Here is a 25,320-nt window from a genome sequence, read left to right on the forward strand (position 1 = left end):
TCCCTTTTTCTTACAGGCGATAATATTGGTCAACAGCAGAAAAGAAAATCGAGTACACATGTCTGAAATCAAATACCTTTTGCTACACTGAACATTACATTTGTTTCGAGAACGCTCACTACGGTGTTGGTTGGTCTGTCTTCCTGCTGACGTTCACTCCACATCGGTTACTTGTTGGCTTACTTTACACAGCATGTGTGTGCCCTCAGACTGCATGACCCAAGGTCAGGTGAAGTACTGCCAACGTATCTTAAGGCGAAGCGCTTTAGAACATCGGTTACAGCTTGCAAAATTGGATAATTCTCACAATGAACACCGCGTGGGCAGATGTAAACCCCCCATCGATTGAGAAAGGAACGCAGGAATTTTGTGTGACAGACTCATAGCGCAGTAAACTTTACCGGGTAAATGAATAGGTATCTTTTATCAACAGTTTACGCCGACAGATTTCTTATCCTATTAGAGAACGATCTCTTCGCAGAAAGGCTTTCAGCGCAAAGGGAGTTCACCCGATTTTCTACACTCACCGTACAACGCTTAATACAAACGTCTAATGAGTACGAACTGGTCGAAGAAGTCTGGTAGAATGGATACCCTGTTCACGTTGCCTTAATCCCTTCGATTTCTGGCTGTGTGTCCCACAACAGTCTACGAAGTGCACATATTGCAAAACAATGGGTCCCATTCAAGTGACGACTTCTGAGGGCATCTAAAGGTACGTCTTTTCTCATGAGATTGTGAAGTGTAATGGAACTGTAAGACTGAGTGGTAACCATACTGAATACATTCACCAATGCCATCAGGCAAATGGCTATCAAACACAATGCTCGATGTTTCATCAAGAGTGTGTTTCCAGACAGATGTTTACAAGTCTGCTTTTCTAGTTTTTACCTGTGCTACCTAATGGAGGAACACCGAGTGTTATTCATGAACAGTGAGAGTAGCCATTCAACGAACATTTTGTGGGGCGGCGGGTGGATATTTTGTTATTATATAATGTAGAATGTAATGTAGAAAAGATGCATATCCCGGCCGAGGCACCATATGTGGGGCGGCGGGTGGATATTTTGTTTATAAATGTATGTCCCTATTATTTATTTTTATTTCCCGAAGCACCACTCACAGAATTTTCACGGAAACATTGAACTACCGGAAGGTGTGCCCAAGATGGGTGCCACGCATGCTGACTGAGCACCACGTGCAGCAACGAATTGATGCTTCACGATCATTTCTTTACCACCTTGCAATCGAGCAGGACAACTTTCTGGCAACAATCACACTGTGGGGTGGCGGGAGGAATAAATAGTTTATATAATGTTCCTGTATTTATGCTGTTTGCACTCTCGCCGCGTTCTTATATATAAAGCCGCGGTGCGGACGGCTAAGGGAACGCCTGATCTATCCCGCTCTCCCGACTAGCCGCTTGGCTAGTAATGCACCACTTTAAGTTATCGAATAAATCATTGCCTACTTTGCTGATGGCCGATGAAGCCCTCAATTTAAATGTGCAATCAGCACATATGTAAGTAATCATAATAAAAGTCTGACGTGGCTAAGTCAAATATTTTGGGCGATAGAATTAATTTAATTACACTACACGCAGTAGACGAGCTGTGCACTTGCCCTTTGGAGATACGCTGTTGCTATAGTTTTATAGTTATTCAATTGAAACTTCTCACATCTTTATGATTATAGCGGATCTCCCTTCTACTTAAATTTAAACATCCTAGCTATATTTATTCACCTACTTAATCTATCTTGCTTCCTTAATTTATAAGGCAAAAAACCAGAAAATCATGAATTTCAACTAAAATTTTATTTTGTGAGATCCAGAATACTGTTTCTACTAAATTATTATGCAAAAGGAATCTAAATATAAATTTTTAAGTTTCCAGCTCTTTTCTGTTGCGCCAATGATTTTTACAGAAAAACGTCCAAATTTCGAAAATGGTTAAAGTTATTGAACTGATATTCCACACATATTGATTTAATATTGCTCCTGACATGCTAGAAACGTTTCAGGTTATTTACTTGATTTTTAAAGTATTGCGCAACATTTATGACGTCAGAGCTAGTTACAGCGGACTAGGCTGATGTGAATTTTATACAGCATGAGTAGGCTGCTTCCCTACAATTTTACGTTCCTTCGAAAACCGTTGTGAAATATCGAACTTACGAGACAGGTTTCGGCACACTCAACGTTTCGGCTGTGAGACGATCTAGATAATTCATTGTTTTAGAAACAATACTTTTCAAAATCAAGAAACTTGGTTCGACTATTTGTGTGGTACACACCTGTAAATAACATAAATCAGCAATTTCTCGGCTAGATAATACATGATTCTTCCTGATGACGTCCCTGCTTCTGTGATTAAGCCTTACATCTTTCCTACCATTGTGCCAATGAGAATACCTATTCATCGAAAACCAGTGTGCTATATTGTACTTACGAGGCAGGTTTTGGCATACTCATCCCTTGGATTTCGTTAAAGCAAAGATCCTGCTTCCACTACTTACGTGGTATGTGGTTGAAACTCATCCAGACCAACTATTTCTCGGCTAGGAAGTACATGATTCTTCCCGACAACATGGCTACTTATGTAATCAAGCCGTACATCCTTCCTAACGATGTGCCAAACCAGCCAGGAATTCACGAAAATGGTCATGGAAAGGTACTTGCAGAGTGAAGATTTCAGTTGGTTTCCAAATAATGCCCAGAGATAGTGAGAGTATTACCCAGAATTCGTGAGAGAATTACCAGAGAAATTTAACAATCTATGATCGAGCACTGGTCCAGAAAACAGTTCAAACATGTGAGATACACAGCGAAAGATTTAGTCTCATTTAGCGTACATCTTCTTTCAATGTCCCAGTAAATAATAAATAATTGACATGAAGTAGATGAATTTTGCACTTCGGAAGCATGAACGGCCAACGGTACTAAAAAGTACGTCCTTAACGCATAGTCGTTCAAACATATATAAAAACTATACACAAGACAGATATTAGGCAAAGTATTGCCTTCGGTAATCGCAGCCCTGTGCTGCAGCTGTAATACGTAAAAAAAATTGCGTCCTATCAGCCGACCCCTTCTTTTAGTCAAGTAGTGCCAGAATTTCTGTTTTCCCCGAATCAGCATGGTTGCTCTTAATAAGGTATCCGGTTTACGAATCTAGTCTTCAGTATCCTCCTTTAGTAACACATATCGAAAGCTATTCTATCTGTACCATTTATTATGTATGTCTCACATCTGTACACGGCTACACTCGAAGGGTATTTAGTAAAGAAGACTTCCTAAATCTCAAATTCGTATTTTATTTTCAGATATTAATCTCTCACAGATATAATTTCCTTATTATTGCAAGTCTACATTTTGTACTGTTTTTACTTTCAGTGTTTCATTGACAAATCTATTTCACTCGTCATTCTCCTTTTAATTTCGCAAATATAAATACCTTTTTTCCCTGTGGTAACTATTACTGCTTCACATATTTGTGTCAAAATTATATCTAAGAGCTGGAATTCGCATTACATGTAAGACGTCTTATGAGATTTGTCATTATGAATGTCTCATAAAATGTACAGTGTGCTTCATTGGACGTAAGAGATGGCCCTACATCCTCGATCTTCGTGAGTAAACAAATAAATAAACCAGTTTTGTAATTACTTATACAATCTACGTCAGTAGATCTCAACATTATAATCCGTACAGGTAACGACTGGCAATGGTTGTAACTTCTCCCTCATTTATCTTCCTTAATGACAGTGTAAAATTAAACAACGTGCACCTAATGGAAATTTGGGAAAAGCAATCGTCACCGAAGTTAATTTGTCGGTAAAGAGGGAGGAAAGGGTTACATCTAAATGAAAGGAGAAATGCAAATGAAATTAGTGTAAATTAATTTTGAGAAAAGGGTGAAATTAATAAAGAAAGTAAATGTGCAGTCATCACATTCGACAATTAATTGGCGTTAATTAGATATTTGAGATTTGGGGAAAATTACTGTCGCTAGTCCTATGGACAACTACTATAATAACTAAAAATGAAAAATTAATGCACATTTAATTAGCACTAAAAGCGTGGCAACTGAGGGTTGACACGTGTTGTGTGAAAACTGAATGTTTGTCAGAAGTAATAAATTTTGATACACTCTGACTTAATTTTGCAAATGAATTAATAAAACTGGAAAATTGTAAGTTAATTTAGTGACTGAAATTAATAGTGAACTTTGTTTCTGAAGCACTACGAAATTCAACAAAATATGGTTAGCCTTGTGCAACCTCAAAAATCATTCGAAAAGCTACTTGAATCTACGAAAGGGCTGTTGATGTGCTTCCCGTCCGCGACACCGTGTCAGAAACTATCATAGCAAGTCGAACGCAATTACATGCTGCCAAACCCCGAAACGCGGCAATTCGCGGGAGCGTTACACAACACACCCGCTCCACCGCCCTACTCCAGCCAGACTCTCTGCGCCCGCGCTGCATGCAGGCGAGTTAACACTACCAAAGATCATAAACACTTTGGTTCTCCATACGACCTATCGATGTAATCGTTCGATAGCATAGTTTTCCCTAGGCCAGACCCAGCGTAAAAATACAAATAATAATTACAAAACAAACCAATTATACATCGACATAAATGCATAAATATATATAGACACAGAAATGTCATATCTTCAGGTAACAAAATAAGGAAAAAAATTTAAAGTACAGTAGATGGAAATAGGAGGATATGCATTTCCGGCATTACATGGTGACAGGCATTACATCTGAGATTAAGTGGCCGTGCATGCCCATCAATACTCTAATCTCCAGCTGTAGTGGAGAAGCAGTCAGCAGGTTACAAGATACTGCTGATACAACTACAGCTTGGAGTAACAATCATGTTCATTACTGTATTAATCAGCCACTGTAGTACGACCGGTATTGTTTCCCCATTGATGAATAACAGCATCGCGTTTCAGATCGGAAGCTGGGGCTGTTCAATAAATTTTGGGGAATTTGGCTCCGATGTCAGCGAAGTCCCTGCCGAAGCGCGGTGTATATCTTTTTTTCCTGAAGCTACAAATCTGTTTTGCTAATGGCCTCGATAAATTATACTTTTCACGGGCTTTATGATAATATTTTTAATCCGGCTGTCGGCTGCAGCTTTGCGAATTAACGCGCGCGCTATGCGAGTGGAAAATCCCTGCGGCGCGGATGCACGCGGGTACTCGCGCGTTCGGTAAGAGTGCAGCGCTTGCCACTGTGGGCCGTCTGTAGGGGAAAGGGTGGGGGCCGAGGGGGATGGGACACGTGGTGGGGTGGGGGGAGGGGTGTAGGAGGGGGTGCAATGCGTCGGACTTGGTGGGAGCTCGGTCGATGGTAATTTGCGCCCGCCAAAGGCGCTCTTAAATACAACACCGCGCTCGCACAAAAGCAGCGAGAATAAGAGACAATAAAGTGCGGCAAACTTGCGCCAAGTTGCGAGGTCCCTGCATTACAGCTAGAGCCGCGGGCCGACCAGAAAAATATGAATAACAACGGGCTCGGCGGCGCGCGGCGGCGGCAGCGGCAGCGGCAGCGGCAGCGGGCGAAGCGACGGCCCTGCGAAATGAAAGTGGAATTATAAAAGAAGAGAGCAGCGCGTGGCGTAAATAAAGGAGAGCTCTAATTCGGCGCGCGCGCGCTGGCCGGCTTTGTCCCGCCATGTTGGTAGCGCGGCGATGCTGCGGTAACGGAATAACGCGCTCCCGAGTTACACGGAGGCCGGGCGGCGCGAACGGCGCGGACGTAACAGAGGGAGGCGTGCGGGAACCGCCACTGCGACCACCACCACCACGGGTCGACGCGCGGAAGTGTGCTTACGCCAGATCGCTAAATGGACACGGTCTTTTCGTCGCCCTTTTATGACAGAGGCTGGAATATGACTAATAAACGTTCGCTAATAGCCATTATAGTTGCTAAACCAAGAAGAAATGCAGATGATAAACGGGCATTCGTTGGAAAAATATACTATACTAGAACTGACATTCGATTACATTTTCACGCAATTTGGGTGCATAGATCCTGAGAAATCAGTACCCAGAACAACAACCTCTGGCCGTAATAAGGGCCGTCATACGCCTGGGCATTGAGTCAAACAGAGCTTGGATGGCGTGTACAGGTACAGCTGTCCATGCAGCTCCAACACGATACCACAGTTCATCAAGAGTAGTGACTGGCGTATTGTGACGAGACAGTTGCTCGGCCACCATTGACCAGACGTTTTCATTTGGTGAGAGATATGGAGAATGTGCTGGCCAGGGCAGCAGTCGAACATTTTCCTTATGCTGAAAAGCCCGTACAGGAGCTGCAACATGCGGTGGTGCATTATCCTACTGAAATGTAGCGTTTCGCAGGGATCGAATGAAGGGTAGAGCCACGGGTCGTAATACATCTAAAATGTAATGTCCACTGTTCAAAGTGCCGTTAATATGAACAAGAGGTGACCGAGACGTGTAACCAATGGCACCCCATACCATCACGCCAGGTGATACGCCAGTATCGCGATGACGAATACACGCTTCCAATGTGCGTTCACCGCGATGTCGCCAAACACGGATGCGACCATCATGATGTTGTAAACAGAACCTAGATTCATCCGAACAAATGACGTTTTACCAATCGTGCACCCAGGTTCGTCGTTCAGTACACCATCGCAGGCGCTCCTGTCTGTGATGCAGCGTAAAGGGTAACCGCAGCCACGGTCTCCGAGCTGATAGTCCATGCTGCTGCAAACGTCGTCGAACTGTTCGTGCAGATGGTTCTTGTCTTGCAAACGTCCCCATCTGTAGACTCAGGGGTCGAGACCTGGCTGCACGATCCGTTACAACCATGCGGATAAGATGCTTGTCATCTCGACTGCTACTGATACGAGGCCGTTGGGATCAAGCGTGGCGTTCCGTATTACCCTCCTGAACCCGCCGGTTCCATATTCTGCTAACAGTCATTGGATCTCGACCAACGCGAGCAGCAATGTCGCGATACGATAAACTGCAACCGCGATAGGCTACAATCCGATCTTTATCAAAGTCGGAAACGTGATGGTACGTATTTCTCCTCCTTACACGAGGCATCACAACAACGTTTCACCAGGCAACGCTGGTCAACTTCTGTTTGGGCATGAGAAATCGGTAGCAAACTTTCCTCATATCAGAACATTGTAGGTGTCGCCATCGGAGCCAAACTTGTGTGAATGCTCTGAAATGCTAGTCATTTGCATGTCAAAGCATCTTCTTCCTGTCGGTTAAATTTCGCGTCTACAGCACGTCATCTTCGTGGTGTAGAGATTTTAATGGTCAGTAGTGTAATTATGACGCTATCCAGGGTGAACATTAGAAAGCCGACAAACTGCTGCGACGGATTCCTGTCCGGAACTGGAGGAGTAAGGGTTCTATGAACATGTTTCCCGAAATGCATCATTTCCACGGTAGGGGGCGCTGAAAAATGAGAGTTCCTCTGCCCACATGTCGTGTTGCTGGCTGTCTGTTTGACGCAGCGTACTGTAAACTATAGAATGGTCCGGTGTTCATGTCCGGAACAAGCCGAGATGATGTTTGTGTACGGCCAAGCAGATGTAAACAGTCGAGAGGCAGCACGACTATACCAAAACAAGTACCTTCACAGACACCAACAACATCACCCAAAGCTTCAAGCTCTTTTTGGGCATCTCTCTGATCATGGTCCTTTGGACAGACGAACCTGCAGGGAGGCAGCCGGCTGTGCGTACACCAGATTTTACATTGTACTAGATAGGGGTCTATGGCAAGAAAGGAAGAATGAATTGACTGTTGGTGTTAATAACGATCATCCTCCTTTCCCTCATCTGCATTACTGCAGATGACGTGTCACTGAGCACATTTGTTCTGTGCATGCAGTACACGTGAGGCGCCTACTTGTTTCCACTGCACTGTGTGGAATACGAATGTTCTGTTATAGTTCACTAACCTGCTGTCTTCAAGTTGATGTCTCCAGCGCAGAAAACAGCACGCAAGTCGTAGGTTCTGTATCTTGAGGCTGAAACTGACTTTTAGCGAGGTTCTGTTCTGAAATAATGTATCACTTGTTTGAGATTCAACTCGCGTATTTTGATATAGCCACACGAGAAGACTACATGAACTTAACAGAACACTTTCTGATACAGCGAAGTACATGATCAAACACAATGTTTACGAAAATGTATCTTTACACTATTTGTGGCACGTTTCTGTGCCTCATGACGACCGGAGTGAATTTTTTAATACTGAATCCTGGCAAACACATCCTGCCACAGACAACATGACAACATCTCGACTGCCTAATCCCGAGTGACGGACAGGAACTTAAATAAAAATTGGAAACACATCCTACGACAGACAACATGTCTGTTCTTCTCGACTGTCTAATCCCAAGTGACGAACAAAAACTTAAATAAAAATTGGAAACACATAATATGACTGACAATATGTCCGTTCTTCTCGACTGCCTAATCCAGAGTGACGAACAGCCCAAAACACTTCACGCACCATACCAGAAAAGGCGTGACCCGATCGCTTCCGAAGTGCTTCGTCTGCAATTTCGTCAGTCCTTTGTTTTTGAGTAAAAATTGTTTTTAATAATTCTAAAATGACTGATTGATAGTCAGCTGTTGAGAGATATTTATATTAAAAAGTGAAGTCATTCCAATGAATAGTTTAACTAATAATAATAACTATACTTTAACGTTTTGGCGTCCTTGTTCCGAACACATCAGCCAATCACAGAGCAGTAGCATTATGCAGGCGGTCTTTCTCACGGGAATGGTACCGAATCTAACATCTGTCACAGGTACCTCACACCACATTTCGTCATCTACACTCCTGGAAATGGAAAAAAGAGCACATTGACACTGGTGTGTCAGACCCACCATACATGCTCCGGACACTGCGAGAGGGCTGTGCAAGCAATGATCACACGCACGGCACAGCGGACATACCAGGAACCGCGGTGTTGGCCGTCGAATGGCGCTAGTTGCGCAGCATTTGTGCACCGCCGCCGTCAGTGTCAGCCAGTTTGCCGTGGCATACGGAGCTCCATCGCAGTCTTTAACACTGGTAGCATGCCGCGACAGCGTGGACGTGAACTGTATGTGCAGTTGACGGACTTCGAGCGAGGGCGTATAGTGGGCATGCGGGAGGCCGGGTGGACGTACCGCCGAAGTGCTCAACACGTGGGGCGTGAGGTCTCCACAGTACATCGATGTTGTCGCCAGTGGTCGGCGGAAAGTGCACGTGCCCGTCGACCTGGGACCGGACAGCAGCGACGCACGGATTCACGCCAAGACCGTAGGATCCTACGCAGTGCCGTAGGGGACCGCACCGCCACTTCCCAGCAAATTAGGGACACTGTTGCTCCTGGGGTATCGACGACGACCATTCGCAACCGTCTCCATGAAGCTGGGCTACGGTCCCGCACACCGTTAGGCCGTCTTCCGCTCACGCCCCAACATCGTGCAGCCCGCCTCCAGTGGTGTCGCGACAGGCGTGAATGGAGGGACGAATGGAGACGTGTCGTCTTCAGCGATGAGAGTCGCTTCTGCCTTGGTGCCAATGATGGTCGTATGCGTGTTTGGCGCCGTGCAGGTGAGCGCCACAATCAGGACTGCATACGACCGAGGCACACAGGGCCAACACCCGGCATCATGGTGTGGGGAGCGATCTCCTACACTGGCCGTACACCACTGGTGATCGTCGAGGGGACACTGAATAGTGCACGGTACATCCAAACCGTCATCGAACCCATCGTTCTACCATTCCTAGACCGGCAAGGGAACTTGCTGTTCCAACAGGACAATGCACGTCCGCATGTATCCCGTGCCACCCAACGTGCTCTAGAAGGTGTAAGTCAACTACCCTGGCCAGCAAGATCTCCGGATCTGTCCCCCATTGAGCATGTTTGGGACTGGATGAAGCGTCTTCTCACGCGGTCTGCACGTCCAGTACGAACGCTGGTCCAACTGAGGCGCCAGGTGGAAATGGCATGGCAAGCCGTTCCACAGGACTACATCCAGCATCTCTACGATCGTCTCCATGGGAGAATAGCAGCCTGCATTCCTGCGAAAGGTGGATATACACTGTACTAGTGCCGACATTGTGCATGCTGTGTTGCCTGTGTTTATGTGCCTGTGGTTCTGTCAGTGTGATCATGTGATGTATCTGACCCCAGGAATGTGTCAATAAAGTTTCCCCTTCCTGGGACAATGAATTCACGTTGTTCTTATTTCAATTTCCAGGAGTGTATATACTTCTTGCATCTCCACTGCTCTGGGAACAGCTTCTTGCAGCCTAATATGATGGCTGACTAAGCCAAAAATATTACAGTTTGTCTCAATACCCTGTAGAATCCGGTTCTCCAGATCTGGTGTACAGGCAGTCCGCCGTCCCCCTGCACGTTCGTCGATGAATGCAGAGCCGCCCCAAAATGTGTGCTGTAGCTTGTGTCTGTGATGGTACTCATTTTGGTATAGCCGTGCTACATCTCGACCGTTTCCATCTGTTTGGCCGTGTACAGACACCATCTCGGCTTGTTCCCGACATGAATACCGGACCATCCTGCACTTTACAGTACTTTCCATCAATCACACACCCTGCAACATCTAAGGTACAGACGGCACGTGGTTAGAGAGACTACCATTCGTGAGTGCCGTCTACTGTGGCAACAGTGCATTTCCGGACACATGTTCATATGAACTTCCTTCCTCTATTTTCAGTCGGGAATCCGTCCCTATAGCTAGTCTGTTTTATTAATGTTCTTTATAGATCCGTCCGGATCACGTTGTAGTTCCTCCATGACGAATCAGCAAACGACCTGCTACCACTGTCAGGTGACTGCCGCCTGCTCGGTTTGCCGTCCTATTGACAGAGTGTAACAGAATTATTATTATTATCGTTAATTCCCCCTTCAGGAGTACGCTAAAATACTATCAGTTTTCACGGTTTTACTTTGTCCCTTTCGTTTTTCCTCCTAAAAATATCTCATAGATTTACTGAGTTCCTTATAACTCTCTTTTCCTTTTTTTTTTTTTGCGTGTGCTGCAATTTCCCTTTTCTATGGTTTCCTCTGTATTTTTCGCTGCCTATCATGTCTTTTGTGGAGACTGGAACAAAGGCACCAACCTGCTTCCTTCTCCACAAGCCTCTTCTGTTCTCGCTAGCTGCGCTGGCTCCAAATCTGGCAGGAAGATATTAGTGCCACGCAAGGTAGCCGCGCCGTCTCAAGCACCTTCCACGGTTCGCACGGCTGCCCACGTAGGAAGTTCGAGTCCTCTTTCGGGCATGGGTTTGCGTGTTGTCCTTAACGTAAGTTGATTTAAGTTAAAGTAAGAATGAGAGTAATCCCAAAAGTAAGGGTTCCCATTTTTTTTATAATTACGTACACCTGTTTATTTCTACAAAGGTTTACATCAGTTTACAGCTTGAACATTTCGCTATTTTTTGACATAATCATAATTTCTGTCGATGCATTTTTGTAGACGCTGTGGCAGTTTATGTATACCCATGTCATACCAGCAACCGTCATGCTGCGAAGATGGGTGCTGCCACTGGTGTTGTAGGGAAGCAGCCTACTCACGCCTTATGAAATTCATATCAGTCTTTCCGTTGTGTGCCAGCCTAGTCCGCTGTAACTAGATCTGACGTCATAAATGTTGCGCAATACTTTAAAAATCAAGTAAATACCCTGAAACGTTTCTAGCATGTCAGGAGTAATACTAAATCAATATGTGTTGAATATCAGTTCAATAACTTTAACCATTTCCGAAATTTGGATGTTTTTCTGTAAAAATCATTGGCGCAACAACAGAAAAGAGCTAGAAACTTAAAAATTTATATTTAGATTCCTTTTGCATTATAATTTAGTAGAAACAGTATTCTGGATCCCACAAATTAAAATTTTAGTTGTAATTCATGATTTTCTGGTTTTTCTCTTAGAAATTAAGGAATCAAGATAGATTAAGTAGGCGAATAAATGAGGCTAGGATGTTTAAATTTAAGTAGAAGGGAGACCCGCTATAAACATAAAGATGTGAGAAGTTTCAACTGAATAACTGTAAAACTATAGCGATAGCGTATCTCCAAAGGGCAAGTTCAGAGCTCGTCTACTGCGTGTAGTGTAATTAAATTAATTCTCTCGCCCAAAATATTTGACTTAGCCACGCCAGACTTTTATTATGATTACTTACCTTTCTGCTGAATGCACAATTAAATTGAGAGCTTCATCGGCCATCAGCAAAGGAAGCAATGATTTATTCGATAACTTAAAGTGGTGCATTACTAGCCCAGCAGCTAGTCGGGAGAGCGGATTTGATCAGGCGTTCCCTTAGCCGTCCGCACCGCGGCTTCATATATAAGAACGCTGCGTGAGAAGGAAGGCCCCAGTTCTCTCCACACGCTGCTTAGCGCACCACCTGTGCCGGGAGTCGCGTCGCATCGGTATCATTGCTATAAACAGCCTCGGATGCCGTAATAAGTTACTTGGGATACGCATAACCATGAAATCGTTTTCGAGTGAAGTGTTAATTCGGGGATGACTTTCATGACCTATCTTCAAATTGCGTATGTTGTATTTTCATGTGCAGCCGTGGGACAGACATTCTACCATTATTTAGCGTGGCGTTTGATGAACATTATCATCAAATTATGGCGAGCATTTACTTAAACATTTAATTTGAACAGTTATAATGGCATCAGCGCATTTGACTCTGAACTACTCTGGTAGTTGGATTGTGTGGATCCTTTTTGATCTGTGACTTTCAGAATATAGTGAACATTATAGAGAGAATCGTTTTTGATTATGAATCCCAGACAATCTCCTAATTCCTCAGAGCTATAAGCTGTAGCTATAAGTGTATTTCTCAGAATAAGTGGGCACTAGGAATTCTAATTACAGGCTTCACGTTTTGCTAATCACTTTCTGGTTGCCAATATCGTAGTTAGAGAGCCAGTGTTGAGAACGGCAAACAGCATAAATACAGGAACATTATAAAAATTACTTATTCCACCCGCCGCCCCACAGCGTGATTGTTGCCAGAAAGTTGTCCTGCTCGACTGCAAGGCGGTAAAGAAATGATCGGGAAGCATCAATTCGTTGCCGCACGTGGTTCTCAGTCAGCATGCGTAGCAGCCATCTTGGGCACACGTTCCGGTAGTTCAATGTTTCCGTTAAAATTCTGTGAGTGGTGCTTCGGGAAACCTCAGGAACCAACTTGCACAGATCATCCAGGGTGATCCGCCGATCTTCTCGCATGCTTTTCTCAACCTTCAACACTGTCTTCTCAGATACTAACCATCTCCCGTTCCTTTCTTCGTCGTGAATTTCGGTACGACCAGCTTCTAACTCTCTAAATCACTTACGAACATTATTGACATCCATGCACAACTCACCATACACTTTCGTCAATTGGCGATGGATTTCAAACGGCGCAGTTCCCTTTGCACTCAAAAACCGAATAACTGCGCGCAATTCGCACTTTGCGGTAACATCAAAAGGGAGCTCCATTCTCAACGGCTGACAAGCCAAGATTGAGCGCCTCCGCGCGGCGTGCGCATGTTTACACACAGCGCGTGAAGCACTCTTCATAACAGTGTGACTAACTGCCACACAAACAGAGGTCTGTACGTATAAAATAATAGGAAACCGTACTTTTGCGATTACCCTTGTAGTGTCTAAGTCTAGGTACCGATGACCTTTGCAGTATGGTCCCATAGGAACTTACCAGAAAGTTCCAATTTCCAGAGGTATTAGTTCTACTAATAATCTATAGCAATATTGTGGTCGACACCAGAGGTAGATTTAAAGCAGTTTAATTACACTCTTGATGTAAAGCATTCATTGAGACGGCCAGTTATGGGTCTCACATATTGTTCGAATTAAAGGAAAGCAGATTGTTACCTACTACACTAGTTCACTCCGTCTTCGGGCCACGAGTGGCCTACCGGGACCATCCGACCGCCGTGTCATCCTCAGTGGAGGATGCGGATAGTAGGGGCGTGGGGTCAGCACACTGCTCTCCCGGTCGTAAGATGGTATTCTTGAACGAAGCCGCTACATTTCGGTCTAGTAGCTCCTCATTTGGCATCACGAGGCTGAGTGCCCCCCCCCCCCCCCCGAAAAATGGCAACAGCGCATGGCGGCCTGGATGGTCACCCATCCAAGTGCCTACCACGCCCGATAGCGCTTAACTGCGGTGATACACTAGCTCACAGATTGTTAAATTTTCCTAGAGCAGTAGTCACATAACACAGTGTTGGGAAAGCAGGAGGTTGGCATAGGTTATCTTCCATCAGGAAGATTCCCAACAATTAGTACCAAAATGACATTTATTAAATATGAAGAAGTACTCAATTTAAATAATGCTTCTTCTTGTGAAATGTTCAGCACAATTACACATTTGAAATTATTACAAGTCCTCCAAAACAATGAAATTCTGTCACCCTGCCTCTGAGTGATGCCTGTGGAGCCTAAGTCTCTGAGACGACGGACTAACACAGCAGCTTGTAGACTCGGCGGTTTCTGGAGACTGTACACAAATTGGCACGCTGAAGAGAACTGTTTCTCTAGCCACACACGTGATGCCGATAGGTTGGCAGATGCGGCCCTTGGCGGACCTCGGTACCGTTCATACTGCCAACCCGTACAGCTGCTGCACTACGACTGTTTCGAGCGCGGCTTATTGATTGTGGTGTGGTACTCTCCGGAGTCGTGAGTACCATCAACACCTACAGTTCAGTGGTTCAAACGATTCACATGTGGTAAAAATTTAGCTTATCAGTACACCATACCACTCGAAACAATTAAGATAGTGCACAAAAGTAATCAGCAAATCCGTCAACACTGCTCTGCTAACCGGTCATTGTTCATAGGAGTCAATAATCACCGTGTTCCTCTAACAAGTTCTCACTCTGAATTAATTAGAAGTTACTGACACAGAAGTCATGAGTCAAAGCCAAGAGCGAAGAAACCGAACTGTACGCAACATATAAGAATATTTCAGAATATTACCCATCGGATTACGGCACACTACTCACGACATGAGAGGTAGGTTGTAATGTCCCCACAGAAAATTACCCTCTACCACGCACCAATTAATCATTGTCAATCAAATCATCCATATTTATTCACTTTTGAAAAGTATCTGATCGGGTTTTCTAGTAATATATGCGCCGACAGCTCGTCGACGCCAAAGTATGTTCTAGTACGTTTATTCTTTGGAATAACGGAGATACATGTATGTATTCTCCTAGGTTGTTAGACGGGTGTCTAGGACAGCTTCGGAAGTATCTGTTGAAAGATTGACAGGTTTCTAAAAGAGACATATTTGCTTTTCGTCTCGTTAAAGCGAGCTATTAACATTTGTTCCACTAGCGGGTTATTTGAAGAGAAAGAAACTGTAACGGAAAATAATTAAGACTTGGAACCAACAAAGATCTGGACATGTAATGGAGATTGATTGAATATACAATTTCCTTCATAAATAAGGTTTGTGACCCCTTTTATTCTGGAGTGAATGAACGAATGAGTTCTTTGTCTGAATCATTGATGATCGCGTTGGCCCTGTAATTAGTAGGGAAGTTTCAGCTGTGTCGAAGAGAGCCTGCAATCACCGAGTCTTTGTTAAATCGTCCAAAAAGGCTTCGTACACATCTGGAATTCGAAATCTTTCGTAAAAGGAACGAATTGTTCAAACGATCGATCTTCCGAACTGAATGCAGCGCTTAACAATAAAAATAAGGGTAAAGATCTCTTACAGCAAGCCAGCCGCTGAATACTAAGACGAAGGGCTCCACCAGAGATTCTATTGGGCTGATTTTACGTAATGAAATATTATATTTAAAACTTACATAGATGACGGAGAGAGAGAGAGAGAGAGAGAGAGCAAATGAAATTAGAGACATACTAATAATCCTCCATTAGTCTAACTTTTCGCCTGTCTTATCACGGATCAGCCTAAAGACAAAACGGGAGGCCCTTACTTTACTGTATAGATTTATGTGTGAAAGTGAAGGGATCTTAAAGGCAACAGATACACGTCTATACAGACAAAACATTACACAAAGTTAGCGGCAAGCTGCATGCATTCATCATTCAGCATCTATATTCTTCTTACATTAATACATTATAATGGCCAATCCGTGACAGGACACGTTTTTGGACGTTGCTAAAATAATTTTGTTCTCTGTTTCATGTGAACTACGACGAGCTAACTTAACTGACGCTGGGAAAGGAGAGGAAATACTCGCAGTCAAATTAAGTGCCAGACAGCACGCTGGGCGCAGAGACAAGGCCAGATCTATAATTTTATTATTGAAGCTTGCTAGTGTAGATGAAGTATACGCTTTTCTGTTTAGTATTATTGGATATTTGAACATTGATTAATTGTGTTCATGCTAGATGTAGTTTGAGTGACCTGCCGCAGTTGCATTTATTTACATAAGTACAGTAAGAAAGTAGCCACAGAAGTACTCTTGTGTGAACGGAGTTACATATAGTGTCAGTAGAAGGGAGATATATATATTGACAGTAGAACATTTATATGGTTTTAACTAGGGCAATGTTTAGGATGAGTCAAGCAGAGCATAGCAGCACGCAACAGCCTTCAGCTGTTAGCACTGATAATAATGATGCAGTAAGAAGTGTTGTAGAACCGATCGCTACAGATAGCGCAATAGAACGCCCTGTAGACACGGAGGGACATGTAACAGCAAGTACGCAACATGGATTAGATCCATTGGTAATTATCATGAGACAGATGCAGATGATAACCGAGAGCATGAATAATATGAAAACCGACATTAACGCGAAATTAGCCTCAGTTACTGAAGGGCAAAATGATCTGAATACAAAATTAGCCTCAGTTACTGAAGGGCAGGAAAATTTGAAAACCGACATTAACGCGAAGTTAGCCTCAGTTACGGAAGGGCAAAATGATTTGAACGCGAAATTAGCCTCAGTTACGGAAGGGCAGGAAAATCTGAAAACTGAGATTAAGCAGCAGTTACAAGACAGTTTTTCCGAATTAGAGCAGCGGATAGAGGCGAAGACCAAGGAACTCAAAGATCAGGCCGAAGAGACGGAACGAAAATTAACGGCACAAATAGAATTGGTGAAAGCTGAATGTGAGGAATCTACTCACCGCGTACGTGTAGAAATGAAGGAGTATGTGGCTATTAAGATAGATACTGTACGGGGAACAGGTGGAAATGGTTCCGCAATTAGTACAAAAGCAAGACGCCATGTCATGTGCAATTGCGCAACTTCCTGAATTGGCACGTATGCAGACTAACCTAAAGGAAAGTGTTGAACATCTGACAGAGCGTCAAGACGTTATAGACCACCAAATTAACGTATTAACGGGTAAATTATCCGAAATCACATTAGAAAACAAAAGGCTAATGTGTGAAAACGTTGAGCAAAATGTTAAGGCAGCATTCCAGAGTTTATCTGGCAAACAGGAAGAGAATTTGTTTGCGAAAGGACTGGAGGACGTGCGACAGCAGTTAGGGGCTGATTTGGAGCATTGGAAACAAACGATAGAAGAGTCGATTCGTACTTCACAACAAAGCTCAGAACAAATGAATACAGGCCAGCAGCAGAAGTTGGCAGCGACTATAGAGCCAGTTACTGCACATTGGCACACGATACCGACTTCTGTAAGTAACTCAAACATTAAATTGCCACGGGCTAGTTGTTCGCGTGAATTCTTATCTAACGGAGATTACGAAAGCCTTTGCCATGCCGAAGAAAAAATGATAAAGCATCGGCAATTCCAGATTTTTAACCCGGACAAAAGGGGGGTCATTCCAATTGTTTTTATTCGAAGTTTCAGAGGAGTGCTACCCAGAAATTGGTCGGAGTGGCAGAAGATTAGTTTTGTGACAGGATATATACAAGGTTCGGAGGGGATCTGGGCCTCGGACATGACTTCTGTTTGCTCGACATATGACGATTTTGAGAAGGCGTTTTTAGCAAAGTTCTGGTCAGAAGGGGTACAGGAACGCCTAAGGCAGGAGGTGCTCTACCCAGAGCCTTTCTCCTTTTCGAAAGGAAGCCTTAGAAAGTATTTCGAAAAATATATAAATAAAACAAGATACTGGGACAGACCTATACCCTTGCCAGACATAATAAACATACTTAAGGCAAGACTACCAACTAGCATCCGGAATCAATTGATTTACGGCAACGATAAAGACTTGGAGTCGTTCCTCACGACGTTAGACCATATAGATATTATCAAAGAGAGCAACCAGAAAGCCCGTAATAACAGATTCCAATATAGGGAGATAGAACCTCCGCCAAACGGTAGGCAAGAGAATGAACAGAGATCGTTAAATAATGGAGAAACCCCTCAAAATCTCAATAGTAATCCCGGCAATAGTCTTGCGAGGGGCTATCCAAGGAACAACAGAAACGGGAAAAGATACAATCCCGTGTGGGGGAACGAAAGGAATTTCAGACCCCAAGCCTGGAATAATAACAATAATAGAAAGTGGAATCAACCGGGGGGAATGAATTCAAATAACCAACATCAGTGGGGACGGACATTTGCGAATCAACCGGTAATTACCGAAGTGACGGATGATGTCAACCAACAAACAAATCAAAATCCAACAAACTTGTAAGGACCCACTCGTGCCCCGGAGGAGCGGTCAACAATTGGTTGAGGGGCAACAGGATATGTGTACCCATGCTAACGTATAATGATGGACGATTACTGGCAGATGAACTGACCGAGGACTTAGAACCACAAGATGAGGATAAGGAACAGGTGGCAGTAGCCGAAGTGCAAGTCATTTTGGAGACTGTACCTATAGTGGCGGTTTTAGACACAGCTGCAACCACAAATGTTATTTCGGAGGCTCTATTCAACAAGATCAGAAATATAAGACGAGTACCAATTTTTCCCGTTCAAAATTGCAGAATAATAGGCGCCGTTGGGGCTAGATCGGCTAATGTAAAAGTGCAGTCACTACTTAGTGTAGAAGTCGGAAATGTAGCAATATTAAGCACATTCCTTGTTGTGAAAAATTTGGTGGTAGATTGCATTATCGGAGTCGACAGCCTATGTCAATACGGATGCAGAATAGATTTTAAAACAGGAAAAATTTGGTTGAATGTTGATAAACAAGAAATGGAGTTGGAGTTGTTGAAAAAAGAAAGCCTTACGAGAAAATATAATTGTGTGCAAGTAATCAGGACGGCACAAAATTCGAAAGAGCACGTAATTAAAGAGTTCCAAGTCAAAGAAGATTTCGGTCAATTAGTGTGTGAAAAGCTAAGTGAATCCGACTGCATTATAGAGGATCAGAAGAAGCAGCTCAATGAATTATTATTAACGTATGAAAACGTGTTTGATGAACGGCCAGGAGTTATTAAGGGATACATATGCCATCTCTACGTTAAGCCGCACGAAACGTATTGTAGAACTTTCTATCCTGTTCCCTGGAGGTTAAAGGCTCAAGTTCAAAAGGAAATAGATCGCATGTTGAAATAGGGTTTGATCGAACCCTCTACAAGCCCATACTGCTCCCCATTGTTGGTCGTGCCAAAAGCAAATGGGACTGTTAGACTGGTACTCGACGCCAGAGAAATAAATAAAATCATAATTCCAGTGAGAACACATCCGGAAAACATAGACGAACTTATACAACGGTTCCAGGATGTCCAATATTTGACGAGCATTGATTTGCGGAGCTCTTATTGGCAAGTCAAGCTGGATGAGTCATCAAGGAAATATACGGCTTTCATTTATTCTGGAAGAAGTTACCAATTTACTGTAGTTCCTTTCGGACTCAACATTAGTGCTGGAATCTTTATAGCAGCTCTAGATTATGCACTAGGCCCAGAACTCAGAAGCAGGATAACAGTGTTTGTTGATGATTTGCTTATTGCATCGAAAACTTGGTAGGAGCATATTACATTACTGAACCGAGTGTTGGACGTGTTCAAAACCATGGGAATAACTGCTAACCTACAGAAATCCCATTTTGCAGTAAACAGAATCAAGTTCCTGGGGCATATAATTGACGCAAAGGGAATTTTACCAACCAAGGAGAAGCTAATTGCGATTAGTAAGTTTCCAACACCCAGAAATAGGAGGCAATTAAAAGGGTTTATGGGTCTTGCCTCATTTTTTCGAAGATTCATAACAAATCAGGCCATGAACGCAGCAGCTCTAAATAGTCTGCTGAAGAAGGATGTGCCCTGGCTCTGGACATTAGAGTGTCAAGAAGCATTCGAAGAGATAAAGAAGCAATTAGTAAATGCACCGCTTTTGTACCATCCGGACATGCAAGAGGAATTTTACTTGTCAACAGATTCGTCGAATGTGGGTATTGGAGCGTGCCTTTTCCAAGTACGCAAGATAAATGGACAACTCACCTTCTGTCCTATTGCGTTTGCTAGTCGTGTTTTGTCCAACTGTGAACAAACTTACACGACGACAGAATTAGAGGCTCTTGCGGTCGTCTGGGGATTTAAAAAATTTCATTATTATCTATATGGGTCAAAGACTATCGTATATTGCGATCATCAATCATTAACGTTTTTACAAACGTGTAAACTGTTACACCCCAGACTGGCTAGATGGACTCTCGCTCTGCAACAATACCAGTTTAAGATCGTGCATGTCTCAGGACAGCAAAACATTATTGCTGACGCTCTATCAAGGTCACCGCAGGGTTTGACTAAAGAGATTGAACTAAATAATAACTCAGAATTCCCTGTATTGCTGCTGCAGGAAAATCCGTTTAAGACGTACTACGTCAATTTGTGTGCACATATGGCACAGTTACAGAAAAGAGATGCTAAATGGGGAAGTGTCATTCAAAGGTTACAACAGCAACCTTCGGATCAGATGGCAAATTATTACAAGCTGGTAAATGGCGTATTATTTTTCCGCTGTGGAAGGCCGGACAAAGTCCGTTGGTGTGTTTGTATACCTGGGGCGCAAATAGAGAAACTCGTATGGTTCACCCATTTAACCTGGGGACATTTCGGTGCGACAAAATGTGCAGACAAGATAAGTGGGTACTGTTATTTTCCCAACATAAAGCGCAGAGTGCATGAGGTCTTGAAGAAATGCATAATCTGTCAAAAAACAAAGCCGGATTCAAAAGGGAGTAAGCACCCATTATGCTCTATATTAGTCCAAGAACCAAAAGAATTAATTTCGTGCGATCTGTGTGGACCGTTACCTACCTCAAGAGGTGGTGTTAGATATGTGTTGGCATTTCTCGATGTGTGTACGAAATACGTAAAGCTATACCCGATAAAGGCGACTACAGCCAAAGTAATTGTATTAAGATTGACAAGGAATTATCTTCCACATGTTGGTATACCTAACAGACAATGCTAAGATATTCACGGGACTCCGATGGAAACATGCTTTGTCTCAAGTCGGTGTGAAACACATACTAACATCATTTTACCACCCACAAGGCAATTTGGTTGAGAGAATTTTTAGAGAGATCAATCGATTTATGAGGACCTATTGCCATAATAAGCAGACTGCGTGGGCAAATTATGTGGAAGAATTTGAACAGATATACAACAACATGCCCCACTCCTCCACTGGATATACACCTCATGAATTGATGTTCGAAGCAAAAGAGGAAAACTTCTGGACTGAACATATGCCCAAAACTCAGGAAACTGAGATGCCTTGGGAAGAAAAAATAAGACAAGCCATCATAAATATGACGAAAAAGGCTGATCAGAGAAAACAACAATATGACAAATTAATCAAGAGGGTACAGACATACCATGTCGGAGAGAAGGTACTAGCCAAAAGACATACCAAATCATCCTTAATTAAGAAGAGTATAAAGAAATGGGAGTAATTATATACTGGCACATACATTATTCTACAAATTCCGAATCCTGGGGCTTATCTGTTAGCATACCCGGGATCGAACAAAATTAAAGGGTTATTTTCCCATAACGACTTGAAAAAATTTAATGAAGATTAGAAGATAGGGAGGAATGGTGTTGCGAGTGACAGAGATGAACGTTCGTAAAAACATAACAATAAACTGTGTGTGCGTAGTGTTAGAAAACTTTAAACGGAAATAATTAATCAGTGACACAGATTATAGAAATAGTGACTAACTATTACTATCGAGTGCTGCAAATAAGATAGTGGAGATAGGCTTTACCTGTGTTTGGGTAAACATGGAACTTTAGCATTGCTAACGTCATCAAAATTTATAACGGATCTGACTGACCTTCAAGAAGAATGAAATGTTTCCCGCAAATGACGCTGCATAATCAAAAAAGGTTCCTAGTGAATGTTCATATATAATTTCAAGTGCACGCTTAGATGTGTAAACGTGTGAAGGGATGCGTTTAGGCAGTGAATCATGAGTGACGGTTAACGCCGCAAAGATAATTTCCTGCGCAAAACAGTTGACGTCGGCGCGAGAGTTAGAATCGATATAGACGACACAGATATGCTTTGTAAGAGACTCGCATCAAACGCGAGGATAAACTGATTGACGTTGAACTTTTAAAAAAAAAAAGGGTGTTATAATTAGACGTTAAAAGTTCTTAATTTATTGTTGAATGTTAAAAGAAAGTAATATTCAGAGAATTAGTAGTTATTTAATGGGTCTTGTTCGCTTTGGAATTTTGTTTGAAAAATCCATTTCCATATATGTGCATGTATGAACGCCGGATGAATCAGAGAATAAATGAAAGAAGTGAATCCGCATTTCTCAATGCTAATAACTTTTACATTACAGCAATCAAGCGGAGAAATATATGTATTTAGGATACAAATTTTTTGAGTATAGATAAATTATATGACTTTTCAAGGAAATGATGGACTATGTCTTTGTATAAAATGAACCACACTTTCCATTATTCGATGATTTGAATCCAAAATCTACTGTAAGTTCCATGAATCCTTTACATTACGAAGAATAAATCATTGACAGAAATGTGTCATAATTTTTGGACTTATAAGCACAAGTGGGGATGCAAAGTCCAAAAGAATATTCAAACTAGAGTAAATATGATGATGTTTTTGGCAACAGTATTAGTCAATGGCTAAATGGAAAACTTACGTCAATGGCTAAATTCCTTGCAGTACATCGTAAGAAAAAGGATGCATGAAGCCATAAGGATTTTGTTTTCAAAAATGAGATTCTTGGACGGTGCAACCTAACCAGTTCATTTACAGGAAGAGTTTCCCTTTCGGTCATTGCTAATTATTTTGGAATGAATGTTGCATGTGAAACCTGGTATCCCTGTCCGTTCTACTCTTCCCATTGTGGGCCGCGTAGAAGACCGACTACAAAGTGGGCCGCGTAGAAGACCGACTTCAAATGAGGACGTCGGGGACATGCAAGACCCGGGGGAGTTTCAGCACCGCAAGATATTGTCCTGGGAACAAGATTGTAGAACGAAAACTCACGTTATTTATTGTAAAATGTTTTTTTTTTTTTTGCTAGAGGCACAAATCACTCTTCTCCAAATCATTATAAATCGATCCCTATCTTTCCTTTAGAGATCTATTTCAAAATTATTATTTTTTTCTTCTATAGGCTTTCCTATCTTCTATGTACCGTAGGCTGGGGGTCTAGGCTTAAGAGGTTTTCCAAGGTTTCCCTGCTTAAGAAAGTTCCCGAATGGGTAGACCCTGATAACAGTTTCATGAAAGACCATCTTCCTTGGTTGTGCACAGCAGACATAACACCATGATGCACATAAAAGCAATACAGCCGCGGTACCTGTCTCTTCATTTCTTCTGTTTTCAATATTTCTTTTCTTCGTCTGTCTTAAACATAATATTCTTTTTCAGTCGGAGGACTGACAATCATCACTTCCGGGTTATCCACACTAATAGATAGCTCGCGAAGTGTGTTCGGTAAATCAAAATTAAGCTCACAAACTTCGCTCGCTGCGAGGGGCATTGTAATGTCCCCACAGAAAATTACCCTCTACCACGCACCAATTAATCATTGTCAATCAAATAATCCACATTTATTCACTTTTGAAAAGTATCTGATCGGGTTTTCTAGTAATATATGCGCCGACAGCTCGTCGACGCCAAAGTATGTTCTAGTACGTTTATTCTTTGGAATAACGGAGATACATGTATGTATTCTCCTAGGTTGTTAGACGGGTATCTAGGACAGCTTCGGAAGTATCTGTTGAAAGATTGACGGGTTTCTAAAACAGACATATTTGCTTTTCTTCTCGTTAAAGCGAGCTATTAACATTTGCGCCACTAGCGGGTTATTTGAAGAGAAAGAAACTGTAACGGAAAATAATTAAGACTTGGAACCAACAAAGATCTGGACATGTAATGGAGATGGATTGAATATACAATTTCCTTCATAAATAAGGTTTGTGACCCCTTTCATTCTGGAGTGAATGAACGAATGAGTTCTTTGTCTGAATCATTGATGATCGCGTTGGCCCTGTAATTAGTGGGGAAGTTTCAGCTGTGTCGAAGAGAGCCTGCAATCACCGAGTCTTTGTTAAATCGTCCAAAAAGGCTTCGTACACATCTGGAATTCGAAATCTTTCGTAAAAGGAACGAATTGTTCAAACGATCGATTTTCCCAACTGAATGCAGCGCTTAACAATAATAATAAGGGTAAAGATCTCTTACAGCAAGCCAGCCGCTGAATACTAAGACGAAGGGCTCCACCAGAGATTCTATTGGGCTGATTTTACGTAATGAAATATTATATTTAAAACTTACATAGATAACGGAGAGAGAGAGAGAGAGAGAGAGAGAGAGCAAATGAAATTAGAGACATACTAATAATCCTCCATTAGTCTAACTTTCCGCCTGTCTTATCACGGATCAGCCTAAAGACAAAACGGGAGGCCCTTACTTTACTGTATATATTTATGTGTGAAAGTGAAGGGATCTTAAAGGCAACAGATACACGTCTATACAGACAAAACATTACACAAAGTTAGCGGCAAGCTGCATGCATTCATCATTCAGCATCTATATTCTTCTTACATTAATACATTATAAGGTGTTGCTCACTTTACTCTCGGCCGCAGATGGCCGGAGCGCATTTGTGTGAGGTCTATAAGTAATTTCGCCTACAAACAATAGGTTTTACACTACTCATTATTGACGGCAGCAATCTTAATTATAATACTCTATTAAACTCATAAAAACATAGCAGATGGGATTGGATACTCAACTTGCGTAGTCTCAGGATGTTCTGTTTCTTGAGGTCTTCACTATTTTCGTTACACACTTGGTTAGTTGTCACTATGATAAAAGTCTTCTTGGTCAGTCTGTTTCCGCACATCCTA

Source organism: Schistocerca cancellata, chromosome 1, assembly GCF_023864275.1.
Source record: "Schistocerca cancellata isolate TAMUIC-IGC-003103 chromosome 1, iqSchCanc2.1, whole genome shotgun sequence".
In the NCBI taxonomy this organism is placed as follows: Eukaryota; Metazoa; Arthropoda; class Insecta; order Orthoptera; family Acrididae; genus Schistocerca; species Schistocerca cancellata.